Source organism: Dendroctonus ponderosae, unplaced genomic scaffold (genome assembly GCF_020466585.1).
Source record: "Dendroctonus ponderosae isolate FM_Combo_2020 unplaced genomic scaffold, Dpon_F_20191213v2 Dpon_F_20191213_2, whole genome shotgun sequence".
Classification (NCBI taxonomy): domain Eukaryota; kingdom Metazoa; phylum Arthropoda; class Insecta; order Coleoptera; family Curculionidae; genus Dendroctonus; species Dendroctonus ponderosae.
In genome coordinates this window covers 1,907,251-1,924,339 of record NW_026018165.1, presented here as the reverse complement: position 1 = coordinate 1,924,339, position 17,089 = coordinate 1,907,251, and the positions used below count along the sequence as shown (strand labels likewise).

The window sequence follows — 17,089 nt, the reverse complement described above, 5'->3', positions numbered from 1 at the left end:
GTTTATCTGAGTATTGAATAAAGTAGTTCCTACTTGACGTATTATTTTTCGAACAATGCGGAAAGTGAAAAAAGTGGAAAAAGAATTAGGTATTTTTTTTTAAATATGTAATTGATTTAATTGACGAACTTTTCTTAAGATGTAGTTAAAAAGTGTTTTAAATAAGTGCCGATCTTTCCAAAAGTATTTTCTACAACACCTAAATTGGATAAGGGCCCTAAAGTAGCGAAATTGGGGTCTCATTAAATACTGTTATTGAAATAAGATAATAAAGTTCAAGCAAACCTCAAGTTTTAATTAGACGCTTTGCCTTTTATACATTTTCGGCGAGGACGTTTCTTCACGTAAAATCATAAATCTGATCTGACACTACTTCATTAGCAAATACATTGTTTAGCGAAAGTTTAGAGAAAATAATTAGAATGCATCTAAAGTTTCTCTGCTCGCAAGTAAGATAATAAATGGCGAAAATGAAACTTTATAATGACATCTAAGTATATGATGATATAATGCGCCTTTCATATATTTCATATATTTTATTAATCAGTAGCAGTGCTTTAGCGGTTTGAACTTTCAATAGGACATGGTTTAGTAGAATAATTATTAAGTTTAACTGAATTGGAGAAATGGTAATATTCACGTTTCTACATCCGCAAATTTATTTAAATTTATTTTTTTAACTTTCTTATATCCGGTGAGGTTGAAAGCTATTCTTTTCCCAATATTTTTTACGCCACCAGGGAAAATGGTAACTTGAGATCACAAGGGTTTCTACAAAAAGGCGCTTTCCGTTTTAATGTTAAAAGCACTCTTATCACAAATGTGAGCAGTTTTAGAAACAAATGACAGTTTATGATAAGAACCTGGAAGTTGTAGAAGTCATGGGGCTTTTTCTATCTGAGATAATATAATCGAACATTCTGTAAGCTGAATTTTAGAGTTAAAAACTATGAAATAAATACGTTTGCTTTTCAGGTGAACATTTCTTCAATATACCTCAGTAATATCGCACTGACTTCTAAAAACTCTTATGTTGTATGTAATTTGCGGGTTTTCAAGTCAGGTCGCACGATATATAAAAACTCCGTTTTTATTAGCTAGTTTAACTATCACATAAAGTCTAAGATTTATACAAGCTTTAAACAATGCTCCAACTAGTTTTACAAGTTAAGGAAGCTGTGAAATATGGAACCTGATGATAAAACAATGAACTTTAATTTTGGTTAAAAAATTAAAAAAATCTAGTTTCTTTATGTTGAATACTTCTTTAGATAAATTTTGAACATCTTATATTTAAACTTCTGATGCAAGTGCAAAAAGTCATCCGTCCTACTCTAAAGGACTTATATGGGAAATAAGAACAAAAAAGGGCCAATTTTGCAGCATCAGTTTCGCATAAATACCTATTATTTTATTCATCTTACTTGTTTGCGTTGAAAAGTACTAACCACTAAAACATGGCACACAAAGCATTGTTTTTATATCCTTTTTTATTTCCGGGTAGACTTTCGTTCAGTAAAATACGTATTTTGTCTATGTCATAAAAAGCTAACAAGGTTACCTATCTTTTGAGCGTGTTTGAGTTGATCCCCGCTTTTACCGTTAAGTCAGACAATTCCTGCAGGGAATATGAATAATCCATACGCGAACAGCAAATTTACAAACAGTCGCAAAATTTGAAACAGCAATTTAATTTGCGTTGAAGATATGGAAAGAACTAAATAATATCATCAGATTGAACAGATTGAAATATCAGCGTTTAGGATGATTTCTATGAGACTTTGAGCATATTTGGAGACAACTATTATAGAAATGGTGAAAAAGTAAAATTATTAGCTCCTTTAGATACAAATTTTCGAAATTTTCATTTCAGAAAAATATTCATTTTGAGACAGCGGGAAAGCTGGAAAAAATCACTCGTCTGGTCGATTTTTAAGAAAGGTTCAGCAGCTTCTAGTTTGGAAGATGTGAATTAAAAAAAAAAAGATCGCAGTTAAGTAAAAACTTCCATTATGACCAAATTAATGTTGCAAAAATTGAGATTTGCAGCAATTGTTTGAAAATTGTAAGGTAAAGGTTTTTTCTAAATCCGGTGAAAATTTCAAACTGGTAGTAGCGCTAGTTTGGAAGATTAGCATTTTTAAAGGAGAGAGCGCAGTTAGATATAAACATTCATTTTGAGACCGATACTTATAAAGCTGCAAAAATAAATTTTGGGAGAGATTTTTATTAAACTTTCAGTGCGTTTTCATTCTTCAGAAATCTTGAAAAGCCGGTGAAAATATGAAGTTTTCAGTATCTTCACAGTCAAGTGTCTCAGTGTAGGTATATAAAATGCCAAATTGCTACTTGTGTTAGTTTGGAAAATGTGAATTTTTAAAGGAGATAGAGCAGCTAAGTGCAGGCTGCTATTCTGTGACCGATATTTACAAATTTTTACAACGTTTACTAAGCTAACAAAAAGCGAATTAAAAAATATTTTTATTAAACTTGCAGAATCCTGAGAAACAAGTATCTTCTATGGGTACTGAATATTTAAAGGTGCTAAGTGGTTTGGTACTGAAATTGTGAATTTTTAACGGGAGATGGGTAAAGATATCCATTTTGAGACCAATGTTTACGAAGCTGATAAAAATCAGAATATTTGGCAAATTGCATAAATTTTCCAGTATCTTCATGGCGAAATGACTTCCATTCATGTAGAAAATACAACTTTGCTATTTGCCTTAGTTTAGAATCGAAATGTAGAAAAGTAAACGAGTAATTTTAGTTCCGCTGCATAAGTTTTAAGGCGGTCTATAATAAATATCGTAAAAAGCAACCGAAAATCTCCAAGATCAAGTAAAAGTATTACAAAACTTTTTCATATTTAGGGCATGACCGAACGTTCAATTTATTCCTTGTGCTTCGTTTGCGTCGATATAATTTAGTTGTCTATTTACTTTGCTCTTGCTAATAGACAATTCTTGGAAATTGGACAATTAAAAAATAAATTCGGGCAAGGTTATATTAGAAAAATTGCAACGACTTAACTATCTGAAAAATGTCTACATTTGTAGGACTTTATTGTGTTTCAAACAAAACAATTTATATGAAATTAATTCGATAAGTTCGATATTTCCATTTTTGCTTGTAACCCACAGATAGCCAGTTTCATATTAATTAAAACACAAAATCACTTTTTGCGACATAAATCGGATATTGGGAGAAAAACTTCGAACTTGAACTTTATCAGGTTTGGATACGCTAATGACAGAATCGTGAACAATTTCGACCCGTACGGCCATAAAGCGGTTGAAAAAGATTTTCTTGATTAGGTTTTATGGTATGTGGAAGGCATTAAATTCGCACATAAACGAGACAAAATACCTTTCAGTAAATGATACTGTTTCAAAAGTATTATATCGGTATTTTTGAAAGAGGCAATAGGTGAAAGCATATCAAGCATTTACATGTTTTATGGGTGACATTTAAGTTTTATTTAAAGCGAAATAATATTAATGTTTTGAATTGCATTTGACTCACTTTTGTATGTAACTTTTATATTAAAGTAGACTTCCCGCAATACTTTTCATAATTTTTATTTAATTATCCAATAAATCATTTGGTATAGTTTATAATTTCGAGTAAGGACTTGATTTCTTTCACCTAAATCATAATAAGCTTGAGCAGCCCCAGCAAGAAAACACAAAATATCGCCTATCGGTGTATAAAGATTTATTTATGCATAATTCAGACGGTTATGATAGACATCCATTACTCGGAAGTTGTTTAATATTTTACCAGCAGACTGGATGTGAATATTATGAGCAGCCCAATTTTTATTCGATTATTTAATGAAACCAGCTATTCTTGGCCTTTTTGGTAATTCAATGTAATGGATTAAAAATTACGCAGATTAATTATGTTTACTGTTGGGGATTATATCAATTATTTTTCAATTATTCTCAAATAAATGCACATTTATAAAAAGTTTGTAATTGAGAAGAATACACTAGAAATGTAAAGGCTTTTGAGGAAAGCGTTCCACACATATTGTGTTTGATCATTTTTAATTTAATTTCTCAGAATAATAAGAATAATATTGCGGTATTATCAAAATCACAAAAATTTCAGTGTTTACTAATAGCAGAATAATTCGCCGATTTTTAGATAATTTCAAAGTAATTTTAGCTACACAGTTTTAATCAAAAACACTGATTTTGCCATGTGCCAGTAAATCAATTCCTGATTTTAATAAAGTCAATCTGACACGTTATATAGTTCATTGGATTATGCTTTAATCAGACGAGACAAGTTATTGAAGGGAGAAAATTGTATCGGAACTGTAATCCGGTAATAAAAGAATGAAACAGTAATGGAAAATGATCCACAGGACGGTAGTATTTTCTACAGCGTTTTTTCGAATAAAACTTGAAAATATATGATTTTGCTTTTTCATGTAGGGTTAAACTGGATATTAGTTATTATTATAGATTATTTGGACCATGCTAAAATATTTTACGTGCAGAAATTTATTCAACATTTTAAACTAAAATTTTTTATAAAAAGTTCCTTAAGTTACCCTTCAGAAATGTTTTGCAGTTTAACTTTAAAAATACTTTTCAATAAAGACTAATTAAAAATTGGCAAATATCAGTCGCAAAATTAGCAAATGTATCACATAGAAAAGGGGTTAAGTTTAAGACTTGAACTTAAGTCTAATTGAATTTCATTACTTGATTGAGGATATTTCTTACTTCTTTACTGTTTGTGTTAGATTTATTTATTTGACGACAATATACATGAACTGTATGCGCAGAAAGTCATCTCAAATAATTCCTACAACCTACAATACCTATAGTACAGTATTAATGTACACAAAGTTCATATTAACACCTATTCTAAAGCTTACACCTACACATATATAATAAATGAAAAATTTGAGACAAAAACTGACGCAAAACGTTAAAAAACATAATTAAAATAATCCTGCTCTGAGTGATCAATAGAAAAATTGTTGCTTCCATTAAAATATTAGTGCTGTTTGAATTACCAGCGCGCGTTGAAAAACATCGGTAGTTTTGCACAACGAAAATGAAGGAGACGAAAACAAATCGTCAAATTTCTATTTATTTTAGTAAATTTTTGTTCTATCCCAGATGTGAAAATAGTGTGGATGATAAAGCAATTCAATAACATGGAATTTGGGTGTTGATTGACTGCGAAACCAACTGGAACTTTCAAACAACTTTCAACAACTCTCAATTTCAAAGTCCTTCAAAAAAGTAATTTGCTACTGAACTCTGAATATGTTTGTAACTTTTGAATTTTACATGCTGACTATTTGAATATTGCCACTAAAAGCTTCACTTAATCCCTGAAGGGTATGCAAATCTTCGATGCCCGTTCAACATCTACAAGGTTACTTAATGAATTATTTAAAATATCACATCACAATGAATGGTTTATTTGCCCGGTTTTTCTTCATTTAACAATTCCAAGTGAAAAACCTGCTGGTGGTCACAGAAAACTTTTATGAAAACGCAAGAATAAGCGGATAAAATAAATTCAGAATAATAAATGCAGACGTTTATGTTTTATTTAACTCTGAATAATTTTTTGCTTCTTGTTGTTTTCCATTGTTTTATTTCTGCTTCTGTTTAAATAAATTTTCCTTAACTGGAAACATCTATGTGCTCTCTTTTAAGCAATTTAATTTACTAGAATTGTTTTTGTTGCACTGAAAAAAATCACTTTGAAAGTTAACTTCTTATTAAAGCGGGGATAGAAGTAATTCATCGAGAATGGTGCATAAAGAGAAATATTGTGTGTATATATTTCAAAAGAAAAGTGGCAAAAGTCCGCGTTAATTCACTAACAAAATAACCAAGTTTCATAACCAGTATCAAGTTCAACTTTCAACATTATAAAGCTTTAATATACACGTTTGCAACTGAAAGTAAAGACTTGGCATGTTGTTTCTTTACATTTTGCCTTCAAAAGTAAGTTTTACATTTCTAATAAATTCGGATAGGGTCGCCTATGCCAGAAATTTCAAACGTGTTAGGGGCTATTTTCCGAACCATTGAGTGTTACAAGTTGTAAAGCGACATTGTTGGGACATTTACGATAGTCCTGCTAGCCGCAATGTAGAAACAATTACCTACTCCACTTTACGAAACAAGGTTACGACCCTTTTTACTAACTGTCATACAATACATTTCGCATTTTGTTTAGAAATTTTATACAACTTTGCTTTCATATTTCTTCCGGCTTAAACTCTTCTCTTCGTAGCTGGTTGTTGATTTTATCAATAAAGCTAAAATTTTATCGAGTTATAAAACGAATGTAGTCTATCATTATAATTCCTTATAAAATACAAAGTACACTCAGCTGATTGTGAATTAATATCGCGTAAGCATGCAATGATGCATGTAAGCAATACCAATGCCTTTTGTAATAATTTATTATCTAAAAACATGCTTTAAACGACATGAAGGTGTACGATATCTTTAATAGCAACATTTAAAAAGAAATAAATCTTCACAAACATTTATTTTTCGCTGTACTTATTTAACTCTTATGTTTTTCCTCACGCGCCCAAATTTTACAAGCTCGTTTTCAAACTTTATTGTGAAAAATACTAAGTATATTTACCCATCAAAGGTGAAAATGTTCAACTTCAAACATCCTGAAACGTAATGTGGTTGCTTTTATTATTCTGTTAGATAAAAAGGAATTTTTACTCGGTTTTAAAACTCTTTATAGAGGTACGGCAGGAGCACCTTGAGGCATTTACCTGCTCTCCGGTATATCCCAGAACGGTTAAAAGCCCATGTTAGATGAAAGATCATCCTTTGAAGCAACACATACAAGCAAATACAATTTAAGTCTGATGCACCGCATATGAAAAATGTATGACATAAATGTGGCCATTATTCTATATACAAACAAATACTTTTTAGCTGTTAAATTCCATTTTCACCTAGACCGTTTTGGAATAAATTTAGCTGTGCTTTTTATGAAAATAACTAGTAGGTTTTTGCAGACATGCAAACATTGGACATTTTGCCGGGATATTTAGTAAAACAATTATATAGGGTGCACTTTAAGCTATAGCGATTTTAAATCTCAATTTCTTTAGTTTTCTTTGATTTGCATACAAATGAAATTGTACTAGAAGCGACTGCCGACTCAAATAAAAAATATTATAATTAAAGTATTTGTTACTACCAAGAAGCTAAATCGTTGACATTGATGCTCATAAAAAACTCACATTATAAATAAACTGGAAACGATTTGCAAACCACGTAAGTGAAGTCAACCAGTACAATGACCTGTTGACTCAGGTTGCCATTAAATTATTATTTAATCTGGGCCACATTATCGTGCTCTATGCGCTCCTTTGAACACCCGCTAAACTCTCCGCTATCCCCTCGTCAATTAAGCCGGCAATTAAGTGCAGATTTAGCTGCATTTAGTTCAGCACCAACCGCGTTATTGAGTAGTATATTGGTATCGGTTGTTTGTTAGGATCGCATTTTTACGCGACTTTAGCGTTAATCGCAGGGGGAGGTCAACTTTAAAACACCAATAATATTCTATGCGTGAGAGATATTTGTGTTTTGCCAATTTTATGACAACTGTAAACGGTGTACAATAAAAGCCGTTTTTGATTTATTTAATTTGAAGAGATTTTTTCAATATTAGGATCACGTATAAAAATGAAAAAGTAAGACTATAAGCAACGGTAATTGAGACCCTTATTTAAAAAATCACTGGATTTGTAGTTGCAACAAAAAATTATTTCTACTGTTTTTTCTGTTAAAGTTTTGGTGGAAGGAAATGAGGTTCATTGATCGGGAGCACCTGATTGTGACAACGAAGACACAAAAATTATAAAAATTATCTGCATATTTATCCGAAATTTAATTTTCTAATGTTAGCTGCATGTTTCTGTTAAATTCGATCTAGTACAGGGACGCAGTGAATGTTTTAAATAATATATATGTTTCATCAAAAAATTAGTAATTCCATAATCATTTCTAAAGCTTTTTCTAAAAACTGCGGATATTTCGTTGCCTTATACAGTTATCGGCTAAACTAGATTGAACCTAGAAACTACTAATTCCTCAATATTTTAGGAACTACAACATTTTTGTATAGAGTGTATGCTTCAGGTCTATTATAAACACATAATTGAGAAATGTATTGATTTTTAATTTTTGGAAATCAAGACAAACTAACAAATACAGTTGCAAAATTTAAGAAGAAATTATGTTTTCACATATTTGCGATGGTAAGGCAAGAGATAGTTTCTCTCGATTTAATTGCTAAAAAATGTGCATACAAACTTGGTAAAACAGTTTAAACTATTAATTTTATGTGCAAAAAAATTTGAGAACCGCCATTGAATTGGTCTATGGATAGTTTATTTCCAAGTATAAAATTCTCCTAATAAAAAATCAGTTGTTGATGACTAGATATTAATAAACATGTTTTTTTGTGAAATACTTCCGAAAAAATGAGTATTTTACGTATGTAATATAATAAATATAAGGCGCTAGCATGATACTTAAACCAATAAACCCTTGCCCATAATAACATTCATAAAAATAGTGATCGGAAGCTAATAATAAGCCATCAAAAAAGCATTACTGGCTACAAGGATCCTTCATAAAAGAGCGATTTTGTTTGATTTCGTTTCACATTCAATATTCCTTGGAATATCTACAGTTTTCATATTTTGGAATGATGCAGTAAAACACAAAAGAGACCGGAGTTCTTTATTATAATTGCTATCATCATACAAAACAATCAATCATTATTTCCAAAAAAAATGTTTTTGAGATAAGTTAGTAACCAATTATGATCGACAATGATTTTGGGCTTGGGATGGGGTTGCCCCTGTCAGACAGAGTAATGCTAATTCAGCTGACTACAAAAGCTGTAAACGCTAACAGCATTCAGGTTTACTCCCCCACTGCTGACCATGGCAACGACGAGGTTAAATAATTTTACCAACAAATCAAAAGACATAATGGAGGCCCCAAAAAATACGAAATTACTAGAATTATGGGAGACTGGAATGCGAAAGTGGGCGAAGAAATAAAGCAGATGTCACTGGAGGATATGGCCTAGGCGTACGCAGCAAAAGAGGAAAGCGACTTGTACTTACAGTTCTGTCCGGAACTTAAAAAATAATTTTTAATTACGAAAACCTAGTATAATGTCCCATATATATAGAAGACTGTAACATGGACCTCCCCACAACACACACAGAATAACATTGTAAGAAATCAGATCGACTTTATCTTAATCAACCGACGCTTCCGTAACTGTAACAAGTCTACGAAAATATACTCTGGCGCAGATGTATACTCTGATCACAACCTACTCTTTCTTCCTTCCTTCCTTCCAGCCGTTCTCTATCCTTTGGATATGGGCCTCTCTCAGATCTTTCTAGTTTTCCCTGTTCTGTGCTACTTGGTGCCAGTTAAGTCTGGCTGCTCTTTTGATGTCATCATACCATCATTGTTGTGGTCTGCCGGTGTTTCTTTTCTCCCGCATCGCCTCCATATTGTTGTTTTTCCGCTCTAGTTGATGGTATTCCGGGCAACATGTCCGGCCCAGTTCCATTTAAGATCACTTATTCGCTTCGCTATATCTTCGACCTTGGTTCTATTTCTTATCCACTCATTGGTTTTGTGATCTTTAAGTGTTATTCCTGGCATTTTTCGATCTATTGCTCTTTGGTGTATCTTTAATTTAATTAGGATTTTCTTTGTTAGAACCCAAGATTCACATCCGTAGGTTGTTACTGGGGGAATGCATTCCATATAAAGCTTAGTTTTTAGTTTGAGGGGTAGGTTGGAGTTGAAGAGGTGCCGCATCTTCCCGTAGGCACGCCCATCCTAGATGTATTCTATGGTCAATTTCAGGTTCTTAATTTGTTTTTCCCAAAGTTAACTTTCTCTACTTGTTGTCCTAGCACGTTTATACTCTCTATGCTTGTCCGTTGGTTTTTCATAAATTTGGTTTTAGAAGTGTTAATTTATAGACCTATTTCTTGCTTCTTGTTGTAGTTCTATAAGCATGTGTTCTAATTCTTCACTGTTTGGGGAAAAATGGCAATGTCATCAGTAAATATTAGGTTACTGAGTTTTTCTCCCGATATATTAATTCCTCTGTCTACCCAGTGTAGGCCCTTGAGAACATTTTCCAGCACCAGTGTAAACAGCTCGGGCGACACAATGTCCCCTTGTCATCATTTAGTGTCTATAATGTCAACATATCGTTGGTCTATACTTGCATTTTTAATTGACCTGATAATTGCCCAAAATTCAACTGTGTCGAAAGTCTTCCTAAAGCCTATGAATGTGACCCATATTGGGATGTTATATTCCGTTGCTTTTGTGCAGTATCCTAACGGTGTGGAGATGCTCTATTGTACTCATACCTTTTCTGAAGCCTGTCTGCTCATAAAGTTGGTATGCGTCAAGTTTGTATTCCATTATTTACCATTATTACTAGCGACAATGCCAAATTAAAAAAAAAATCCAAGACGACCTAGAAAACATAGGCAAGTTTGGACTGGGAGAAAGGAACAACAGAGGCGAAATGCTACTCAACTTCCTAGCAAATGAGAACTTGTATTGCCTCAATACCTTCTTTCAGAAACTAAAACAAAGAAGATGAAAGATAAAATGATATAGACTAGGTACTACTCTGGTAACAATTACCGTCTTGTCCGTGCTCATTTTGCCTTCAACTTGCAGACAGAAATAAATCAAGTCAAACCGTCACGCTTCCGCACAACACAAGAAAATGAATTGTACATAGATAAATATCAATATAAACAAATATGTTTATTTCATATTAACACTTCAATTCGAGGAATTATTTTTCTTCGTCTATCGTCAACAAACTTGGGATTTGCTATTCAGTTGAAAACTCCATTATGCCCTGAAACATATTTTATTCAGCAAGTGGCGCAATAAATCAAAGACTCAGACATTGAGAAAGTGAAAATATATCAAAGTGAAATAAATATTGGTTTAAAAAGCAGTGCTCGTAAGCGTAAATGGAAACGTAACATACATCTATTGTTCAAAACTGAAAAACATTGATGTTTATTGGTTTGACATTTAAAATGTTTTCTGCACAGGTGCATGTGGCGTTTTAATGACTATTGTTACATTTTCTGTGTGAGGAGTAAACATAATGAAAATAACAGCATTTAATTTGGCTTGCACTAAGATGTAGCACGAGGAGATCTGATAAAAAGGACGTGGGTTTTATAAATTAGTTTTTCTCGACAACTTTCAATGCTGGCCTTAAGAGAGACTTAAATATCGTCACTATTTACAAAACCTTTCATTCGAAAGCTTGTTATATAGAATAAGGTATTTTTGTTATTGAGCAGGAAACCAAAAAATTATCAATTACCTAAACCACATTCAAGGCTGAAAAAGAAGAAATTAAATAAAATCTTCAATATTAAAAATGATGTAAATCTTTCCAACATTTTCTTCGGCTTTTAGTAAACAACAACGATTCTCCAATACTATAAACCCAATCATACTGGCCAACGAAAGAAAGTACTTTAAATTTTCCGGGTTTTACGCGCAAGGTACACGCTTAAGCGAAACTTGAAAGGACGTTCTTTGATATTGCTCTAATCGGTTTGTGGGAAATTGCGAAGTTTAAAATAAAAATAGTTTAAAATTTAAATAAAAATAGTTAGAAAACATTTGGTAACAACAGAAATGTTTATTTTCTGCGCTCCGAAAATCCAATAAATTCTGCAGTGGACTATCGATCAGTAAACGAAGCTGCCAAATCTCCTAAACTCTAACCGAATTCCGATTTCTGGGTAATAAAAGCAGACTAACCACATATTCACTAATCTCATCGTCGGAATTCCTAAGGGCAAACCCTAATAATATTTTAGAGCTTCTGGGTTAAATGCTAAAATTGCCTCATTCAACAACCAATGTGAGGAACTAATTGTTATTTTCATTAGACGTAGAACACCTTTTCAAGTTTTACTATTTTTTTTGGTTGGAGACAGCATTAGTTTAGAGACATTCAGAATGGCCAAACTCTGTCTCAATTTATTGCTAGACATGCCTGTTTCGAAATTAAAGGGAGTCATGTTCTAAGACCTTTTTGTTTTTAAATTGCTGCTCATTAATCTCTTAGAGCCTGAAAGTTAGTGACATGTGGGGGTACTTACTTGATTATTTTACTTAAATAATTTCATTAGGAGGAACAGTCAGCGGTGATGGCTAATTTTATTGAAAAACTGTGAACTTTAGGTTATTTTAAATATTCTGGTTATTTGTGGGAGATTTTCCAGGGGGGATAAACCTCGGATTACTCTAAAAGGTAAAATCAACAGTTGCATTATTCTGCACTTAATTCCGTTGAGGGTGACAAAAACAATATTGTATTATTCTCTACTAAGGACCACATTTAATTTAAACATCTCGCCTTCCTGAAATAGCACCTGAAGGCTGGGAAATCTAGATTAGCGTCCTTTTTACTACTGAAATTAAATCCAATTGTAGAAAATCTGTTGGATAATTCAACCAACACAATCTAGTTTCAACTGTAATACCCAGTGCTGATTGGGGATGTACTGTAGCGCTGTCTTGACTGCAGTTAATGGAAACTAATTTTAAGTTATACCGGATTAGTGGCTAGAAGTTAGAAACATAAATAGTCGCAAAATAATCCTAAGAATCTCAGAAATGACCAGATATAAAGTTCATTATAAAGTTATCTACACTTAATTTGTGCTTTTATGCCACGAGGGTTGGTAATAATGTTTTTCTGAAATTGGAAAATAAATTAATTTAATTCGCCCCAAACAGGAGGAAAGAGACGCGATGGGAGATTAGCAAGAAAGATTAAACAAGGAGCAGAATAGTTTAGTCGAAAGTTAACTTTGTCGTTTCAAGTCTGTTAGCTTGTGGATAATTTAGTAGCCGTATGTGGAATAGTGCCTAAAGTGTGGAATAACCCATTTGCGGCAAAACTAATATTGCCATCTATTTGAAAATAGCCTAATCAGAAGCTCATTTAAAAATATTTTACACTTACCAACACCATGGAGCATTTCGCGGCGGTCGCTTGTTAGTATTGGTTGTAATTGTAACGGTCGCTATATTTTTGCACGTGTTTAAATTAACGTCTATTATGACTCCATTTATAAATTTTTTGCAAGATTGGTGTATAAGCGTAAAGGTAGATAGTGACTGATTGTAAACTGTGTTAAATATTCCATTCATATTTTGTTTTTAATGTTTTGTAAACATATTCTATAAATATTTAAAAGGTCGGTATTGTGGAATACCAAGTAGGGTTTGAATGTGGAAAATATTTTTGCTATTTCAGAAAATGTCTCTGAGAAATGTGAAGGAACACAAATGGACTGCACTACGGAGAAGAGCAATGGGCTATTTGGCGGCTGCTAAACATTACAAGGTATCGCGCTCTACATTATTTTGATACTGCAAGAATGATAAAGAAGTAGAAAATATTAAAAAGGAAACTTCTTGAAGAAAACCTGTTTTAATTGAAGAGCTAGAAATCAAACTGGTAAAGTAGATTCTGTTAATAAAGAAAAAGTTTTTTTGGTTTAACAAGGCGGAACCTATGCTCTATTGCTTTTCAACTTGCTAGGCAAAATAATCTCCCAAATCCATTTTCGTTGCCCCACCAATCAGCTGAAAAAAACTGGATGAAGCGTTTCCTTGGTAGGCATAAGAAGCTGATCAGTTTGAGAAGACCTACAGGTACATCAACTCGGAACGGGCTACTGGATTCAACAAAGAGAGCGCCGATGAATTCTTTGGCTTACTGGAAACAATTTTTGAAGAAAAAAGCTTACTGCTGCCCCGATTTTTAATGTGGATGAGTATGGTATTTGTATTGTGCAGTCGAAGTGTCTTCAAGTTCTCGCATTGAAACGAAAACGTCAGATCGGAAGCCTTACTTCTGCAGAAAAGGGATAGCTAATAACTGTTGTAATGTGTATGAGCGCAGAAGGGAATTTTGTTCCACCTTTGATGACATTTCCGCGAAAAAACTGGAACAAACAATTTAAAAAAGGCGCTCCACCAGGGACTCTGTTCAAATTTCATCCATCAGGTTGGATACAGACTGACCTTTTTACTGCCCGGTTTGACCACTTTATTGAAAAAGTTTACCCATCTGAAAATAATCCAATTCTCCTCATCCTAGATGGACATAATACCCATACTAGGAACCTTGATGTTGTAGTGAAGGCTAAAGAAAAATTTGTTCCAATTAATTGTCTTCCCCCGCACACAACTCATAAAATGCAGCCCCTTGATAAAACAGTGATGGGGGCACTGACAACATTTTACAATGAAGAGATTCGAAGTTTGTTGAGAACAAATAAACGTGCTATCACTCACTTTGATGTCTGCTAACTTTTTGACCGGGCTTACTTAAAAGTTCATTCCACCGAGCGAGCTGTGAAGGGTTTTGCAGTTACAGGGATTTATCCGCTTAGAAGGAATGTTTTTACTGATGAAGATTTTTTGGCAGCGTCACATCACGATTATGTGGTTCAAGAACAACAGCTTGCAGAATTTAATCGCGGAAATAGAGAAGAAATGCAATGTTTATCCATTTTAGTTAACCCACAAGACATTATTCCGGTACCCACCATGAAGAAGAAAATAGCAACTGGGAGTAGAAAACCTGGAAAGGCAAAAATTATAACTTCTACACCGAATAACGAATAATTAGAGAAGTCTATAAATTCAGGAATAGAAAAACGGGAAATGGTAAAGAAAAAAAAAATCCTGCAGAACCAGGGTGCAGTGGAATGCAAAGTAAACTTCAAAAGCAAAAGAAGCTGAAATTTTCTGCTAAACGCTAAACGTCCAAAAAAGATTTTATCTTTGTCAAGCTCAGAATCGAACAAAAGTGGTTTCTTGCTAAATTCTTGAGGCGATGAAGAAATTTTTCCCGCTGGAAACGTGCCCTGATGACGCAATTTGTCTTTTTTGTGACCAAAGATTTTCAAATGATACTAGAGAAGAAATATAGGTTATGTGTGCCATGTGCAACTGCTGGGCACACGAAGAATGTGCAGGTGCCGAAAAAGACCCATGGATCTGTCATTTTTGTCCTTTTGTTCTAAGTTACTTTTCCTATTACTAATTTTCATTTTCATTTATTGTTTTTTTTGTATTTTGTAATATAATAAAATAAGTGTGTTTTCAATTATCTGTTGCTTTACATAAAAAACACAAATTACTTTAAAATCAAGTCTAATATTAAACCTATTCAACATTAGAGTATATTGGTATTCCACATTACCCACCCATTTTTCAGCTAGAAAAAAGTGCACTTTTTTTTAAATGTCTTTTCATGCATACTTTTACTTTTATAGTAATTATGATAATTTCGGTTTTTTGTTTATAACCCTTCAATCTATCTATATTCCAGAATACGTATAATAATGTTAACGTTTTAATTTTTATTTTGCCAGAATCAAAACATTATTTTACAACAAATTTTTCAACAAAGCTAATTTAATTTCTATGTGTTACCTAAGCACTGAAACCCACGAGCAAACAAATTAAAACTTTCCTTTCTTTACAAACTAAATACACCCAAATACTTACTCCATACCGTGAAAAACCTACTTGAATACAGACAACTAGAAGTATGAATCGACAACACCCTCTCCTTTCCATTTTCTCCCGAACAAGGCCTATCGTTAAATTCAGAAGGAAATAAGGATTTTGAAAGGGCCACAGCCAACTAAGATTACCATTTAAAAAAACATAAATTTCGTAAATCTCGTAAATAAGTTGACTATGACAACGAGTGCTAGTATGTCGGCTTCACCGCAGAAAGTTATACCAAGGGCAATTTTAACTTTTTTTCTAAGTTAAGCAGTTTATGTTATAATTAAAAAAGTGTTGATTTATTGTCTTTTCAGAATATTTCAGGAACCAAGTTGGGTACCTAAATTTTGAAAACGGTAATGAATAGGCAATCGAATTCTGCCCAATTTTGCCCATTTAACGGATTCTCTATCTTGAAAAATGTAGAAGTTACCCATACAAGGATTCAGAAAATGGCCACCCTGTATATATACATATATGAAACTTTCCGTCTGAGATTGTTGTTGGTGAAGTGTTCAAAATATTTTCATATACTTTGCAAGTAATAAACAACTGCTTTGGTATATAGTTTCAATGCAAGTTTCTAGTTCACGATTTACTAAGTTCCTGATATAGTTGGTCAGTTTCCAATTAAACTGGACAAGGCCTTACCGGTTAGAAAAGCAATTCGAGCACCGGTTTTCAGGATTATGTAATGTTTGTGGAAGAAAAATTGACTTTTCAACCTTCTTAGGTCGACTTTATAACTTTCCAATAATATGAGACCCTGTTGGTTTTATGTAACTACTTTTTAAACATTAATTGAAGTCTTAGAATTAGCTTTCTAATCTGAATTTGACAAACTCGTTCACATACTTTTAGTTTTAAATTTGTTTCTATTTTATTTCAGTATTTATTAGGTTTTTTTCTAATTCGAATGATACGAGCGAACAAATGTTGAGCATATCTTTTACAAATTTCGGTTTTAAAAGACCTCAACACTTGTAGAAGTTATGTTAAAGATGTGACCTATTTCGCATTTTTTTCATGACAGAGGAGAAGTTGATGAAGCATAATATAATATACATATAATAAAATTAATTAGTTTGAAACAATGACTATCTGGTATTTATTTTCCGTAAAAAGTAAGATGCTCTCTCAAGTATTTATTTAATTCACTATTTGAGGTTTGAGCTATATTTTGGGGAAATGTTTGGTATATTAAAAGCATGTTTTGAAACTCATATACGTTGATATGACCATTTACGCAGATCACTATATATTTCAAACCAGAACTGTCGATGCAGCATTTAATTACTATATAAGCATACGACATGAGTAATTAGTCCTAAATTAGAAGTTAAGGCAGTAACAGCTCGATGTTGTAAAATCTATTTTTCGGTTGTAAAATAAAGGTTTTTTTAAAAGCAACTTTATACATCCAGAAGCAAAAT

General features: G+C 32.7%; 1 protein-coding gene and 1 long non-coding RNA gene across 2 annotated transcripts in view; one reads left to right on the top strand and one right to left on the bottom strand.

Moving 5' to 3' along the window:
• The window catches only part of LOC109536953 (neuropeptide CCHamide-1 receptor), a gene marked incomplete in the record, with an annotated part of 72,704 nt that overhangs the window by 3,251 nt on the left and 52,364 nt on the right, over window positions 1-17,089 (top strand).
• On the bottom strand, window positions 10,832-11,164 carry LOC125503485. The gene is made up of 2 exons (XR_007280905.1): window positions 11,083-11,164; window positions 10,832-10,947 (listed from the first exon to the last, which is right to left on the bottom strand). It is a non-coding gene; the product is annotated as an uncharacterized LOC125503485 (long non-coding RNA).